The 15,985-nt window shown below is 54.6% G+C and overlaps 1 protein-coding gene across 3 annotated transcripts in view; it reads right to left on the bottom strand.

Moving 5' to 3' along the window:
* DYRK1A (dual specificity tyrosine phosphorylation regulated kinase 1A) overlaps window positions 1-14,958 on the bottom strand; it is a 120,231-nt gene extending 105,273 nt beyond the window's left edge. The window contains exon 1 of one of the 3 annotated variants that reach the window (XM_055125796.1): window positions 14,900-14,958. The gene's annotated coding sequence lies outside the window, so the exon portion shown is untranslated. The remainder of the gene's footprint in view (window positions 1-14,899) is intronic. The other 2 variants (XM_055125797.1, XM_055125798.1) reach the window with 2 other exon arrangements.
* Window positions 14,959-15,985: the final 1,027 nt, after the last annotated feature.

Genomic DNA, 15,985 nt, shown 5'->3' with positions numbered 1-15,985 from the left:
GAAAGAAAGAAGAGGCCGGCCGAAGAGCCAGGAAACTCAGGTGCAACAAGCAGGAGCCCAGGAGCAGGCAGCAGGTTCAGGTGCGCCCACAGCAGCCCTCGGCCGGAAGGAGGGGGACCACCGCAGAGTCAGGGAAAGCTCTTGGGTACGCCATCGACGGGGAAAGCAAGAGGAGCAAACAGGACTCGGTGACAGCACTCTAAATGCCAGCTTCTTAAACAGTGTGGGTCATGACCCCTGGGGTCATGGAACCTGAACGTGGGGGAAAGTGAGAAATTTGTTTCTAAAATAAACAAGATTTCTTATACCTATTTTATAGCATGAGAGCGCTGTGCTTTTCTCGGGCAGGAAGAGTTTTGGCAGGTAGATTTCAGCACGGCGCTCCCCAGAGACTGGGAGGGGGAGGGGGAAGAGGAGGGGAGGGGGCCCCAGAGCAGCTGGGCAAGCTGGGGAAGGGCAGGATGAGGGTCCAAGTTGAGTCCACGCACAGAGCGTGGGGACAGACAGACCCCTGGGGGGCGGGGACCTGCGTGTCCCTGGGACCCTCCTGCTGGAGGGAAGGCCTCCGGGTGACTGGCCAACGTGTCTGTTTGCAAAGAGCCCCTCCTTCCGAGAGAGCTGAGCTGGCACTGAGGATGACCCCCTGCCGGCAAGGGCTGGGCAAACACCTGTTGGGAAATCCGAGAAAGGGGGCCCAAGCCCCACCTCTGATCACAGGGGCACGGAGAGACCGGTCTGTCCCAGGCCAAGCCCCAGCAGAGACCATGGCCCGGCCAACAGCCTGACGTGGAGACCCGAAAGCAGAGCAGTTGGCTCAGCTGTGCCGACAGCCGGCCCACGGGAACGGCAGAAGCGTCCGTGTTGAATACGTCTAACTCGACGGACCATCGTTCTATTACCAAGTAACACACTGGCTGCACTAGAAGGGTCTCTACCAGACCCTGGTACTGTGCTGAGACACCATTTCTCAATTACTCCTAACATGATGCCAATTTCTCCTAGTCACAATTGCTCTTTTCAAGCAAAATCCATGCACCAAAAACATCCATATTACCAGCACTAGAACTCCGCATTTTATAGCGCCATTTCAACATCTACTGAGTCCATTCTCTGTCACGTGGTCCTGAATTTTCTATCAAGATGAACTTTCCTTCTGTAACATCTTATGTCATCAATGTCCTCAAGTATACTTTTCATCATACACACTAGCTTTAACATTTAAAGGTCTGAGACGGGCCTTTTTTATAGACTTTTTCTATCCCTACTTCACTTTTTATTAGGGAAAGAGTTTCAATTAATAAAAGCTTTAATGTCCTTGCCTACTGACTCTAACAATTGTCAGTTCTAGGATGGTTTCAATTAGCTGCCATCTTAGAAGTCACACCTACTTCTTCACATATTTATTGTGTCACACCTACTTCTTCACGTATTTCATAATTTTTTATTGGCTGCCAGACCCTTTCTGTTAGATACCAGACACTGTCTGTTTCCCTAGCTACCGCCGGCTGCTGGTCCGGCTGGGCTTCCTGCGAGCGTGCGGCTCTCCTGAAGGGGACCGTCACCCGTCACCTCAGAATCAAAAAGCAGAAGTCAGGACTCCTGGCTCTGAAGTTTACTTTTCTATTCGAGTTTTGCTGATCTGCCATTAGTTTACAATACCATCCATCATGCCAGGAACACGCTTCACACCTCTGCCTCTATGTGTGAGTCTCGCCACACCCACCAAAGTTCTAGCTGGCCCGATTTTAAAGTAAATATTTAGAAGATACAACTCCAAAACATACACACGCCATTATCATGTTATGCCACCGCCATTTCTCCCGTAACATCTTGTCATTCTATGTTTAATATTCTACATTTCACGCTGAGCGTAAGCTCTGTGAGCAGAGCAGACTCGTCCGCCTTGTCTCTGTCGCGTCCCAACGCCAACACCACGTCCGGACCTAGGACAGACACGCCCATCCACCCACCGAGCACGCACACGGCTTTACAGGCACGGCACCTACTAAACACCGTGAACCCCTCCCACCAGAAACTAATCTAGAAGCAGATAACCCCGGCCCAGGAGAATTCCTCAGAATAGTCTATTTTCTAATTAGCATCCTCTAAGTTACTCAGTTACAAACAAAAGAAACTAACCCTGGCTTTGTTGAAGCTAAAAAGGAAGTTATTAAAGCATATTAGGCAAGTCACCAAAATCCCCGGGAAGGCCGGCTGGAAGACTGCACAACTGAAAACCCCCGAAACCCAGGCCCAGCCCGGGTCCAGGGTAGGTGAGACAGGCTTCCACCACCGCCAGCACAGACACCCTCACGGCAGGCACCAAACGGTACTGGAACGGACAGCGCTGCCCTGCCCGGGGTGCCGAGGACGCAGGTTCCACAAGGCCAGCCCACAGCAGCCACCAGTGGGCCTGGGAGGAGAGGCAGGTCATGGGCAGGCATCCCGCAGTGGCACGTGGCTCTGACGGAGGGACACACCCACTGAGCCCGGAGAGCATGCCCGCCACACAGACGCCCGAGCTCCTCGGGTGTGCCGTCCTGAAGGCCACCAAGCCAGCAGCACCCCCGAACTCACCCACCGCAGTGAAGGGGCACAGAAGCCTGTGCCTGCTGTCTCCAGCGCTGACATGCTCCCTGGGTGTTCATTTCCTAGAGGTAGCACATGGAGCGATAGCACAGCGGGTAGGGCGTTTCCCTTGCACACGGCCAACCCAGGTCTGATTCCTCCGTCCCTCTCGGAGAGCCCGACAAGCTACCATGAGTATCCTGCCCGCACGGCAGAGCCCCGCAAGCTCCCTGTTGGGTATTCCATATGCCAAAAACAGTAAAGTCTCGCAACAGAGACGTTACTGGTGCCCGCTCGAGCAAATTGATGAACAGGATGACAAAGCTACAGTGCTATAGCATACAGAATCAAGCAAATTTACTTCTCAACACCTCAGTTATCTAACTTATAAAACAAAGATACGGCCAGCCACCTCACAGGGTTTCTCAGAATATTAAAATGACTTATGACCAGTAGATATAGTGCCTGACCCTTCCTCAAAATCAATTCTTAGCAACTACTTTTACTATAATTAGATTACTTTTTAAGAAAACAACTGATTCGATAAACTTACTTTCTTTGTGCAACCGGCTGAAGTTCTGAGTATTCGTTTTGCTTTGGCATTACAAAATACCGCACAGACTATCAGGCCCCGCCAGCCCCTATGTGACCAGAAACCAATGCGTAGCTTAAAAATGTCATGTCTCCACCAAAACAAAATTTGGTAACTCACTAAGGGCGGGAGGCTGGGAGGCACAGAGGCCCCGGCTGAGGGCTCTGCTGGACTCTCGGGCCTCTCCCCGAGACAAGCAGGCAAGCGCCAGGAGGGCAGGGCCCAGGAATCCCCCGCAACTCGCCGTGCAACGCAGAGACACAGCTCCCCTGACCTTCGAAGTCATCCTTCTTTGGCGGGGACGGGCCGGGACAGCGGACCCAGCGGACAGTGCTGGGGGCTGACTCCTGGTTCTGTGCACACACAGGACCAACAACGTGCAAGGCAAGTACCTTAACCCCCGGACCATCTCTTCAGCCTGGGAGGCTGCTGGGGGCTTCCTCCCGGCTCTATGCTCAGGAATCACTTCAGGCGGAGAAGGGGGAGAGTAGATGCGGTGCTGGATATCAAACCCAGGTGGCCGCAAGAAAAATAGCCCACCCCACCCTCTGTACTCTCTCCAGCCCGAGAACCATTCTTCTGAACACCCAGCCACGGAATTTCCCTCAAACACTCTTGTCCTAGGGGCTGGAGCAATAGCACAGCGGGTAGGGCATTTGCCTTGGACTCGGCCGACCCGAGTTCGATCCCAGCATCCCGTATGGTCCCCTGAGCACCGCCAGGAGTGATTCCTGAGTGCAGAGCCAGGAGTAACCCCTGTGCATTGCCGGGTGTGACCCAAAAACAAAAACAAAAACAAAAAAACACTCTTGTCCTAGCATCTGAACTTGAAGGAAAAGTCAAAGCGGGGGGGGGGGGGGGGGGGAAGAAGCATCTGAACAAATCACTTCCCTCTGTGTCCTGTCACTTTTTAAGCAGTCTAAGCTACAGTGTGCCTAACGGAGGGGGGTGGGGGGCCTGGACTTTCACACAGCCCTGGGGGTGGAAAATGCTCCTCCTGCCAAGGGCTAGGAACCATGAAGAACATCCAGGCTGATTCTTCTCCCTTTTCACTTCCTTCCCCTCTCCCCCCTCCCTCCCTTCCTCTTTCTTTCTTTCTTTTTTGCGTTTCACCCAGCAATGTTCAGGGGGGTCACTCCCGGCTCTGCACTCAGGAATTACTCCTGGTGGTGCTCAAGGGACCATATGGGATGCCAGGGATCAAACCCGGGTCGGCCGCATGCAAGGCCAATCCTCACTGGCCACTCACTCCAGCACTTACCCTCCAATTTAAAATGCTTCCAAATGCTCAGAGCACTGGGGACTGAATCTAGTTCAATACACCAACAGCACACTCCCCTTTAGGACACAAAGCACCACCTTCCTACATCACAGTCCCAATACTGGGCTCCTAAAGTTTTCCACGGTAAACAGTTTTGTTTTGTTTTGTTTTTGTAGGGGGGGGGGGGCGGCGGCACTGCCATACCTGATGGTACTCTGGGATTACTCCTGGCTTGTGCTCAGGCATTACTTCTGGCAGTGCTGGAGAACAGCTAACGCAAGGCAAGCGCCCTGCCACTGCACTCTCCCTAGCCCCTCAGTGAACGGTCTTGCATAAGTACGCTGCCTTTTTCCTAATCACACAGAATCCAACCCAATCTTTATTCTTATCAATCATTTTTTCCCTCAAAGCTCCTATATTCCCTATTCGGCTCTTACTCCTAACACAAAGACATTCTCCCGATAGTCCTTTGGTCCTTGAGCCCAACCAGTAAATATCAAAATAAGTAGTTCATTGATTCATCAATAAACATTTATTTAGTGCTTTCAATGTGCCAAACACTTGCCAATCTCCGAGATGGGAAGAGGGAGCAGAACACCAATGTCCCTGTTCTCCAGGGAGAATTAATCAAATAAGCACTGAAAAAGAAAAAAAAAAGACCAGCTGCGAGGAGCACTGTGAAGGCAGCACCCAGGGAGATGGGAGGGCGAGGGGAGGGCTGGGCAGGAAGGGGCTGCCCTGCCCAAGGTTAGCACATGCCCAGAGGAGCCCCCAAAGTCCAGCTCCAAGCTCAAGTCCGGAGCCGGCCACTGGGGCTGGCCTCGAGGTCAGGACATCAGCACAGCGCACCTGCAAAGGGCCAGCCCCTCCCACCCCCCCTCTGCGGCACTTCCCAGGTACTTTCCTGGCCCTCCCTGGATGCCCTAGGTTCTGTCCCACTCAGGCGGTCTCCCCAGCACCCCCCGCCTCGAGCTGCCGCCCTCCATGCTTCCGTCTCTCCCTCTGCACGGCTCCTCGTCCTGCTGAGTGACCGCGGGCCTCCAGGGCAGTTCCCAGCTAAACAGACCTAGATTTACCGAGATTCTGAGCTGGACTCTGGAACCATTACACAGAAATTCAAAAACGGAAATTAGATTATAAAATATTAAATGATAACCTATTAATTTTCTTGCCATAGCTGTTTAGGAAAACTTTAGGGAACAATTTTTGTAAGAGAGAATGTCTCCGTAATGAATGGGATGTAAAGATGACCTAAAAACACCAAAGAAACTGCATTCCCCTTCCCAAGGAATGATGAATCAAGGGAAGTGCGCGGCAGACACACACTGTCTCGAGATCCGGAGTACTGCTCACACCCCCCAGAGAAGCTTCATCCAAAGTTAACTGGCAAGTGACTGGAAAATAAGACCCAAAATCGGGCCTTCGAAAAGCCACAGCAAGAAGCAGGGCGGTGCTGTAGCCTCCAGGGCGCGCCCACTGCAGAGGCACGCCCACTCGGGCCAGAGCTCCCGAAACCTGCCCACGCACGACCCCACTCACCTGAGGAACAGCAAGGACGGGTGCCGCCAGAAGCACCTTGGATTGATCACGCGATTTGGAATTAATTCTCGGTCACTGCACGTGCAGAAACCTTTGCCGCTACTGATTCTTCAAGACCCTCCTTGAGCTCTGCAGTGCATAAGTGCAAGAACCCAGGCACCCCCCCAGCGACCCAGCCTGAGACACAAGTTCCAGGCTCTCCCCGCTCTGGAGAAGCCCACGCACGAATCTCAGCTCACTCCTTGCCTCTGTGTACTTCCCAATAAATCTGTTTTCACTCTCCCACACCCCAAAAAGGAACCCATGCTCTTAGGGTACTCTAGAGACTTCAAAGCCCATCCCCACCCAAACACAGAGTGGGATGTAGCGCCTTTGCGCTACTGAGTCCCAGGACCTGCCAGTAGTAGGTGCTCGATAAATCACAACAGAGGTGCTTCTTAAACAACTGTCTCTCAATAAGCAAATAAGAAATAAATGTGGCTATTAATTTTTGCCATATTCATGAGACACCCAGAATAAACTCTTGCATGTTTGGCCAGTCTTCTTCCGATTCGGCCATTCCCTTTCCAGACGTGCAGTTCCTCACTGGCCGCCTCGCACCTTAATACTGACAGGTCACTGCTTCCTGCACCGATGGAAAGTTTGGGCTGCAGCAATTCTCCCTTCTACACAGTTCCCTCGGGGCCTCAGCAGAGAGCCTGGCTGCAGCCCACAGGTCAGGGTGCTGACGGCTCCCCCCGCCCCAGCACTCCCTGACACCCCCCCCCCCGGGGCCCAGGGGTCACTCCTCGATTTCTGAGCCGGACCTGGTTTCAGCAAACGCCCTTCCACAATACCACTCTGGGCCACCAGCCCCTCTGAGTCCATGTCCACTCCCACGGCCCACAACAAATGCATCCAAACACCATCGCAAGTCGGTAGAATGGAGGAACAGGAAACAGAAAAAAGCCCCCGAAGGGGAGGGCAGTGCAATTCACCCCCGTGTTGCTCAAGGGTCAACTGTATCCTCAACTGTCCCGTTACTGCAATCGTCACTCCTTCAACTGTCACCAAAGCTTGGCTCTCTCTGTACTGCCCAAGATGTGGGCACATGGGATGTGATGTCAGTAAGGATGGGGAGGGGGCGGCTAAGGCACGACCCTGCACGCAGTTCCTCCCCATCTCATCTCCGGAACCACACGGCTGGGTCCTGCCAAGCCCCAAGAGCGAGAGTGTAATAAACCCTGGAAGGTCCCTGTACCTCTTGAGCACCACTCAGGGTACTCAAAATTAAAGACTTAAGTTTGGGGAGGAGAAAGCTTATAGGGTCTTTTTTTTTTTTTTAAGTTTCTGGGCCACACCCGGCAATACTCAGGAGTTACTCCTGGCTCTGCACTCGGGAGCGTATGGGATGCCGGGGATCAAACCTGTTTCGGGTGCATGCAAGGCAAGTGTCTTACCCTCTGTACTCTCTCCAGGCCCCAATAACTTAAGGATTTTTAATTTGAATCCCCCATCTGACTTCAATATTTTATTTTATTCCCCCGTGCCAGGACATCAGCTATGGTACATTTCCCTAGACTTCCCGATGCTCTCACCTCTACTAGAGTGACCACAGAGAAGTCCAAACACGAAATTTGAGTGAGAGCCTACTAATCTCCTTTCCTCCAGTGAAACAATCTTCTGTACCACCCAAGAACCATCTCCCCCGCCGTCAGCCTCCTTCGGGGTCATCCCCACTGAGTTCCACCAAGCGCCACACTGGCCTTCGGTTACAGACATAAAAATCAACTTTTTAACCTACCCACGCTAGTCAACAGTCAGAACACACATCCAGCCCTGTGCTAATGAGTCCCCAAAGTTTCCCCCTACGGACCAAGGATGTGGCTAAGAGGAAGGACAAGGCAGGCGGCCGGAAAGTAGCGCAGCGGGGAGGGCAGAAGCAGCACGGCCTGGCCTGCATAGGACCCACAGGTTTAATCCCAAGCACCACACATGCTCTGAGCCCACCAGGAGTGATCCCTGAGCACTGCTGGGGGAGGTTTCATCATATAGAATCATATGATTACAAGCCAGAGGGAGTTAAACTAAGCACATGCCAAAGCACGTGGGAGGCCTGGGTGCAATCCCCAACACTGCGTGGCCTTGGAGGGGGCAGGCAGGTGTGGCCCAAAAACCTAAAGACAAAAAATAAAGAACTCTGGGACCAGCAACAGCACAGCGGTAGGGAGCCTGCCTCATGCGTGGCCAACCTGAGTTCAATCCCCGGCATCCCATTTGGTCCCCAGGCCCCGCCAGGAGTAATTTCTGAGTACAGAGCCAGGAGTGACCCAAGTATCACCGGATACGCCCCCCCCCAATGAAAGAGGAACGTGGCCAAAGAGACTGCACAGTGCTTTGCCCTGCATGAGGTCAATGCTGGCATCTCACACGGTCCCCAAGCACCACCAGGCGCGACCCCTAAGCACAGAACCAGGCGCAGCCCAAGTACTGTTGGGGTGGGGGGAGGGGCAGAAGAGCAGCCCTCCGAATCTGATCCGCACACAACCAAGTGTGGCCCTAGGCCACCAACTCGACAAGGACTCACACAACAACATATTAACAACAAGACAGTTCAAATTTTCAGTGAACATTAGTGATTGTTCACTGGCTACTGAACAACTCAGCAAGGCTGAAATCCTGATTACCAACTCTTGGGTAGTGTCACACCAGAATCCATTCCTGCACCAGCTTCCACGCATACGGCACTGCAGCACTGCGGTACCTTGCTCAGTCTCCAGACCCTCGGGGGGGCAGCAGGTGTCCAACACTCACCTGAAGGGCGGGCCTCTCGAGGGGCACCAAACCCTTCCGTCATGCCACAGACAGCGCCCCCAGAGAGGACAGGCTCTGGAGCCACCCTTGTGAGCAAGAACCACATCTGTCCAGATGGACCCTACAGCCCAACAGGTAGAGAAGCAGACAGGAAACCCATGAAAACTGAAACCCATAGAGCACTTTGCACTACGGGCTGCGAAAAGCAGCAGAGTCCTGGAAGGAAGTATGTTCGGGTCCTTTATCGAGCCCCGACGCCTGGGAGGTCTTCTGAAGAGCGAGTACAAACAAATGAGAGTCTGAAAGGAGGAAACGGAGATGCACCACCTCCATCTGTATGTACATCCTACACAGCCTACCAGCACCCCCACTTTACAGATAAAGAAACTGATGCTTTGAGAATGACAGTGCGTCACTGGGCCGTGAACAAGAAGACTGCTGAGATTCCAGGTCTGCAAGGCACTGTCCCACATTTCCCTGCTGGCAAGCAAGCCGATTTGGGGTGGATGGGGCAGTCTGAGCATTTCTTTACCCAAAATACTTGCACTAAAATCGCAGTTCATCCACAAATGCCTTTAAAATGAAAAAAAAAAAAATGAATCAACTCATAATTGAAAGTTGTATGTACTTGGGGGGCTGGAACATGCTAATTAATGAACAGTAGCACTGTAGTCCCATTGTTCATCGATTTGCTCCAGCGGGCACCAGTAACGTCTCCACTGTGATACTTGTTACTGCTTTTGGCAATCCAATACACCACAGGTAGCTTGCCAGGCTCTGCCATGCGGACGGGATACTCTCAGTAACTTGCCAGGCTCTCCGAGAGGGGCGGAGGAATCGAACCCGGGTGGGCTGCGTGCAAGGCAAACGCCCCACCCGCTGTGCTATATAGTTCCAGCCCAATGAACAATAATGATATTTAAAATAAAAGTAATTTTGATAATCAGTTTCAATCTGTGTTAAACCAGTTGACAAACAATTTAAGTATTTCCACTAAGGTGAAATAAAATGTAACAATTCATCAAAGATAAAAAATACATTTTACTCTTTTATATGTTATTTGTCACTCATGAGTATGGGTACCTCTAGCAGAAAGTTTTATACCTTGTTAAAACTTTTACAGTAATACAAACTTGTTTTAAAAAAAAATCTTCACCATCTAGGTCAGTGGCTTAAAGCACTTGTCTTACAAGCAAGGTCAAGAGTTCAAGTTTCAGGGGCTGTAGCGATAGCACAGCGGGTAGGGCGTTTGCCTTGCACGTGGCCTACCCGGTTCGATTCCCAGCATCCCATATGGTCCCCTGAGCACTGCCAGGAGAAATTCCTGAGTGCAGAGCCAGGAGTAACCCCTGAGCATCGCTGGGTGTGACCCAAAAAGCAAAACAATCAAAATAAAGGAGCTCAAGCCCCAGCCATACACATGTGCCAAAGGGATCCTGACTGCTCCCAGGACTGAGGTCCTGAGTGGGATTAAAAATAAAAGTCGCGGGACCTGAGCGATATTACCGCTGGTAGGGCATTTGCCTTGCACGAAGCCAACCCAGGTTCAAGGCCAACCCGGCATCCCATATGGTCCCTCAAGCACCGCTTGGAGTAATTCCTGAGTGCAGAGCCAGGAGTAACTCCTGTGCATTGCCAGGTGTGACCCAAAAAGCAAAAAAAATAAGTAAAAATAGTAATAGTAAGAGTTGCCAGGGCTGCAGAGACAACACGGAGGCAAGTGCGAGGTGCTTGCCTCGAACACAGCTAACCCAGTTCCAGCCCCACACAATGCCCCAAGCACCATCAATCAAGTGTGGCCCAAAACCTAAAATAACAGAAGTTCAATCCCTGCCCAGAGTGAGAATTGGGGAGGACCAACTGCCAAGGAGAAAGCCAGCCCTTGGCCAGCAGAAAGCCCAGTGCCACGGAATCACACCCCTTGAGACGCTGGCTGAACTGTAAAGCTCGTTCCCGTCAAGGACTCCAACCCCTCACGTGGCACTGGAAATCGGTACTGTGAGGCAAATGGACGTACCTTCAAAAACCGATCCTCTGGGGGCAGGAGAGCTGGCACAGCCGGCGGGGCGCTGGCCTGGCCTGCAGCCCACCCAGGTTGGAACCCTGGTGTCCCGAGCTCGGCCTGCCCGGGGTGATTGCGGAGTGGGAAGCCAGGAGCAAGCCAAGCATCACTGGGTGGGGCTCAAAAGAGGCGGGGAGCGGCCAAAAAAAAAAAAACACACACCACTAGCTGGATTATACAATTCAGTATTTCCAAACGACTTTCCATACACCAACAGGAAACTGAAGACTGCAAGGAGTCACCAGGTTAGGAACTGGCTTGAATGGTTCCCTAACTTACACAGCAGTGACTCAGTCAAGTGACATCAACCTTCACTTTCACACCAGGGTGACAGCAGACTCAAAAGCTCCAGCTGAACCTGTCTGCTGATGACCTCAGGTGTGATTCCCACAGATGTACTGACTGGGGCAAGGGAATGAAACTCCCCCCCCTTTTGGGTCACACCCAGCAATGCTCAGGGGTTACTCCTGGTCTTGCATTCAAGAATTACTCCTGGCAAGGTTCGGGGCACCATATGGGATGCCGGGGATCAAACCCAGGTCAGCCTTGTGTAAGGCAAGCACCCCACCCATTGTATTATCACTCTGGTCCCAAAACTCTCAAGTAAATTTAAAATAATTTAATTTTCCCCAAGTTATTCAAACAAAACTTTTAAGGCCCCTAAAATTTTTAAACCCAAAATTGTGTAAGCCTTGAGTTATGGATTACCACAATTTCTCCAATCATGAAAAAATAACCCAACAATCAAGGTAATGATACGCAGAAGTTTTTCTAACCTAACTACATACATAACCACTACGAACACCTACATGTGACCCAATTCCATGACAAGGCAAACTGTTTCGAGCAAAATTCTTCCTTCTAGATACAAGAGACATGAGTATTTGGAAAGAAAGCCACCAAGACCCTCCATGGCAAGTAGTTTCTTCACACCCTAAACTGCCAATAAACAGAAAATTACTAAACAACATTTAAAATTCTAGGAGAGAAGAATCAGACTGCCTACAAACTACAAGGACTCTAGAAGTTTGGGCATCTTTCTGGGTTGATGGTTTCCTTCGAGAAGAAAAGATGGAGTGTGTGAGGGTCTGCAGGAGGGGGATCCGGCACAGCAGAGAGGAACCTTCCGACTATCCCAGAGCAGGAGACACCCCTGGGCACTAAGCCAAGCACACTCAATTCCGTTCTCACTCAGAGTACTTTCTTGCTTCCTAATTTTCTTCCTAGGTCCTAGCAAACCATGCTACGACCACATGAAAACACACCAGAGCCACCTAAATTTCTAAGCCTGTATTTTAATTGTTTTCAAGAAGCACTTCAAGAGTCAACGCAAAAATAGCACGTTCTTTTGTATAGTCTGAAAACAATAAATGCCAAAAGTCATGTGTTACAACAAGCTATCTTAAGTTCTTGCCTTGGCAGAAATTTTCATGACACTGTTAAAAAAAAAAAGTCTTTAAGTACCAGTTGCTACACTTACCACTCCCTATCTTTAAATCATAAACACAGTAACTTCATAAATATAACTAAGGAGCAGAGGCCAGGCGATACTCTTCAGGGGGAAAAGAAAATCTAAACAAGAGTCTTCTTTACTATTCATATCCCCAAACAGGCCACAGCACTGAAAGACAAGAGAATGTCTCTTAGTTTTGACTGTTCGTACCCCTGAAAGACTGTACACTAACTTATTCACTTTTTTTTTTTTTTTTTTGGTTTCGGGTGGTCACACCCGGCAGTACTCAGGGTTTCACCCAGACTGAGCTCAGGGCCTGGGGTCCCTCCTGGCAGGCTCAGGTGGCCATACAGGGTACCCTGGACGGAACCCGGGTCAGACACACGCAAGGCAGGCGCCCTCCCCCACCACGCTGTCGCTTAACTTGGGGCCGGGACTCGTCCACTTTCTAATCCCCAGCAACACAGTAATTTTGTGTTTAAGTTTCTAACAGGTCCCACCAAAATGGGACCTTACAATGCTCGAGTCTGCCTCCCTGCACTGAACCCCGGACTCCTGGCTGTCAGAAAGCTCTCACGCAGATGACCTAGCCCATCGCCAGCCTCCCAGTACCGGCCTCTCTGTCGCCTCTATTGCCTCACTTTTAAAGTCCTTTTTAATCGTTGTTTTAGAGGAATGTGCCCTCCCCTTACAGGTCCAGGAGTGACCACTCCTCCTAGAATGCTTCCACCACCTGCGCTGAGGCCTGCTGGGGTCAACGGCAACCGTCCTACTCCATTTCACCGAGGGCCCCCGCAGACATGGCCTGAAGCCTCAATGAACCTGGAGCCCACCCCTCACTACAACTCTCAGAGCACTGGGGTCTTTACCGGCAAAGAAAGTCCTAACGTGTTTTTAAAATCGGAACTATAACCAAACAAACTTTTTTTAACGCCCATCTCTTTGAAACTATCTTCTTCAGTCTCAAATCTGAGCACTTGAAATTTTAGTCCTCGTCTCACAAATTTTTAGTCGTCTCACATCTATAGTTTATTTGCAGACAATCTTTCTATTAACGCAGCCAAATAATCGATATGAAAAATAAAGGGAAAAAAAGGCTACCGGAATTGTTATTTAAAAAAAAAAAGTCCCAAGCCAACATTTTAAATATATCCGTTCTGAAGCAGTTTGCATATGTAGACAGAAGGTCACAGAGGAAATCCAGGTATTCAAACATTTAAATTTAAAAAAAGGACTAAGAATAACTTGACACAAAACTTTCTTATGACTCATCAATACCTTAATGATGCCTTAAAGCTGCACCTTTCCATTAAAAAATTTGTCTTTTTTTTTTTTTGAGGGGTGGGAGAGTGTGACCCCGAGAGGGAGAAACTGACAGCATCACCGGAGCCTCATCACAAAAATCCTTCCTTCCCACGTGGGCAAAGCACCAACTCGATTCCACTCTGAGCACGAAGAAGCGCGCGCCCTCTCCGGGGCCGGAGCCCTTAGTCATTTGCCCACAGAGCACTCCGAATGTGCCAGGGCTGAGAATCATGAGGTCTAACCTGGTGATTAAGAACCGGGGCAGGCTACAGCCCGGCTCCGGGAGTCCCAGCTGTGTGACCTTGCATGAGTCACGGCTCAGTCTGCCCATCTGTAAAATGGGTAACAGTCCCTAGCGGCTGGGGTGCGCCGGCCACCGCCAGGCCAGGGGGGCCCTGGGCGGCCGGTCCCACCCTCGCCATGGGCGTGAATCCACCTTGACAAGGTGGCTTGGCTGACAGCTGGGGGCGGGGTGGGAATTTTTGCAGGGTGGAGGGGAGAGGAGAGATGCTGAAGGCCTCTCCCCCCACCAGCACCCAAAAAAAAAAAATCGGCATGGGCCGCACCCCGGGTCCAAGAAGGCGCGCGCGCAGCAGCACCCCGGAATTTCTCCCCCTGTTAACTCTTCGCGGCCGGGGAGCCCCGCCGGGGTCGGCGGCGCGGGGGCGGGGAGGGGGCTCGGGCCTATAAATAGACTCGCGAAGTTTGGCGGCCGGGCCCGGGGCTCCGCGCTGGGAGCGCACACGCCCGGCCGCGGCGGCGGCCTCGGGGGCCCGCGGGGGGCGCGGGGCGGCCGGCACAACTTCGGGGGGGAGGGGGCCCCGCGGCGCCCCGGGGGCCGCCCGCGCGCGCGCGCAGGGACCCCCGCCCCGGGAGGGCCCCCCGACCTTCCCCGCCGCCGCCGCCCCGCGCCCCGCGCCCCGCGCCCGGGCATTGTCCTTGCGGGGAAGCCGCACCGGTGGGGCACCGAGAGGAGGGACGAGGGAGGAGCTGGGGGCAGCGGGCGAGGAGGAGGAAGAGGAGGAGGAGGAGGAAGACGACACCCTCCTCCCCGGCGCGCGGCCCGCCAGAGCGGGGCCGGCGCTGCCCGCGGCCCCCAGGCCCCGGCTCCCGGGAGGCCGCGCGCGCCCGGCCCGGCCCGGCCCGGCCGCCGCCGCCGCCGCAACTTTCCCGGGCCGCGGCGGCGCCTCCTAAAATGGCAGGTCCCTCCCGCCGCCCGCCCGCCGCCCGCCGCCGCCGCCGCCTCGCGCGGGCCCCGCCGTCCAGGCCGCGGGCGGGGGCGCCGGGCGGGGCCGCGCCGGGCCGGCCGGGCCCCCGGACACTCACCGGGCCGCTGGCGGGGCGCTCGCGCCGCTCCCTCGCCGGTCGCCGCGTCGGGCCGCCGCCGCCGCCGCCGCCGCCGCCGCCGCCGCGCCGCAGCCCGGGGCCGGGGCGGCCGCAGCCCCCTCAGCGGCGAGTTCCGCAGTCCCCGGGCCCCGGGGCGGCCGCGGCCGGCGCCTCCTTCCCCCGCGCCGCCTTCGGGAAATGGCACAAAATGGCGCGCGCGCCGGCCCTGCGCAGCGAGCGGCGAGCGGCGAGCGGCGCCGGGCCCGGGCGGCGGCGGCGGCGGCGGCGCGGCCAGGAGAGCCCCAACCGCCCGCCCCCGAGTCCGCGCACCGACACACACTCACTCACACACACACACACACGCACTCACACACACACACGCACACACGCGCGCCCGCACACACGCACACACCCGCACACACGCGCGCGCGCACTCGCCCCCGCGCAGCCCCGCGCGCACTCACACCGGGCCCGCCCGCTGGCCGGCGGCGGCCGCAGGGGCAGCGGCGGCGGCGGCGGCCCCGCACCCCCGCGCGCGGCGTCCGCTCCCACAGCCCGGCCGGAGCGCGCCGGCGGCGGCGGCACAGCAGCGGCGGCGGCGGCGGCAGCGGCGACAGCGGCACAGCAGCAGCAGCGGCGGCGGCAGCAGCAGCCTCCCCGGATCCCCCCGCCGCTCTCGCCGCCGCCACCCCCGCCTCACTCCAATGGGGCTTTTTATTATTATTCGGGCGGGAAGCGAAAGGGTTTAAAAAAAAACTAACCAACAAAATGGCGGCCGACCGACCCGGTCGCTATGGCAACTGTCAATCAAAGCGCAAAACCCCGGCTGACGCGCTGACGTCCGCCGCCCGCCCCTCCGGCCCCCGGCCGCGGGGCGGGGCCTGTCGCCCGGGCAACGGCGGGCCCGGCGCCCTCCCCGCGCGCTCCCCCGCGGGCCGCGGCCAACCACCCGGCCCCCCTCGGGTCACGTGAAGGATAAATCCGGCGCTCGGGCCCCGCGACGGGTGTCGGCGGCGGGCGCGTGATGCGCCCGGGGGAGGGCGGGCGGGCGAGCGGGAGCGCGCGCGCGCGCGCGGGAAGGGGGCC

This window comes from Sorex araneus, chromosome 2 (genome assembly GCF_027595985.1).
Source record: "Sorex araneus isolate mSorAra2 chromosome 2, mSorAra2.pri, whole genome shotgun sequence".
NCBI classification, from domain to species: Eukaryota; Metazoa; Chordata; class Mammalia; order Eulipotyphla; family Soricidae; genus Sorex; species Sorex araneus.
Note: the sequence above shows the minus strand (reverse complement) of the source record. Positions and strands in the feature narration are given on the sequence as shown.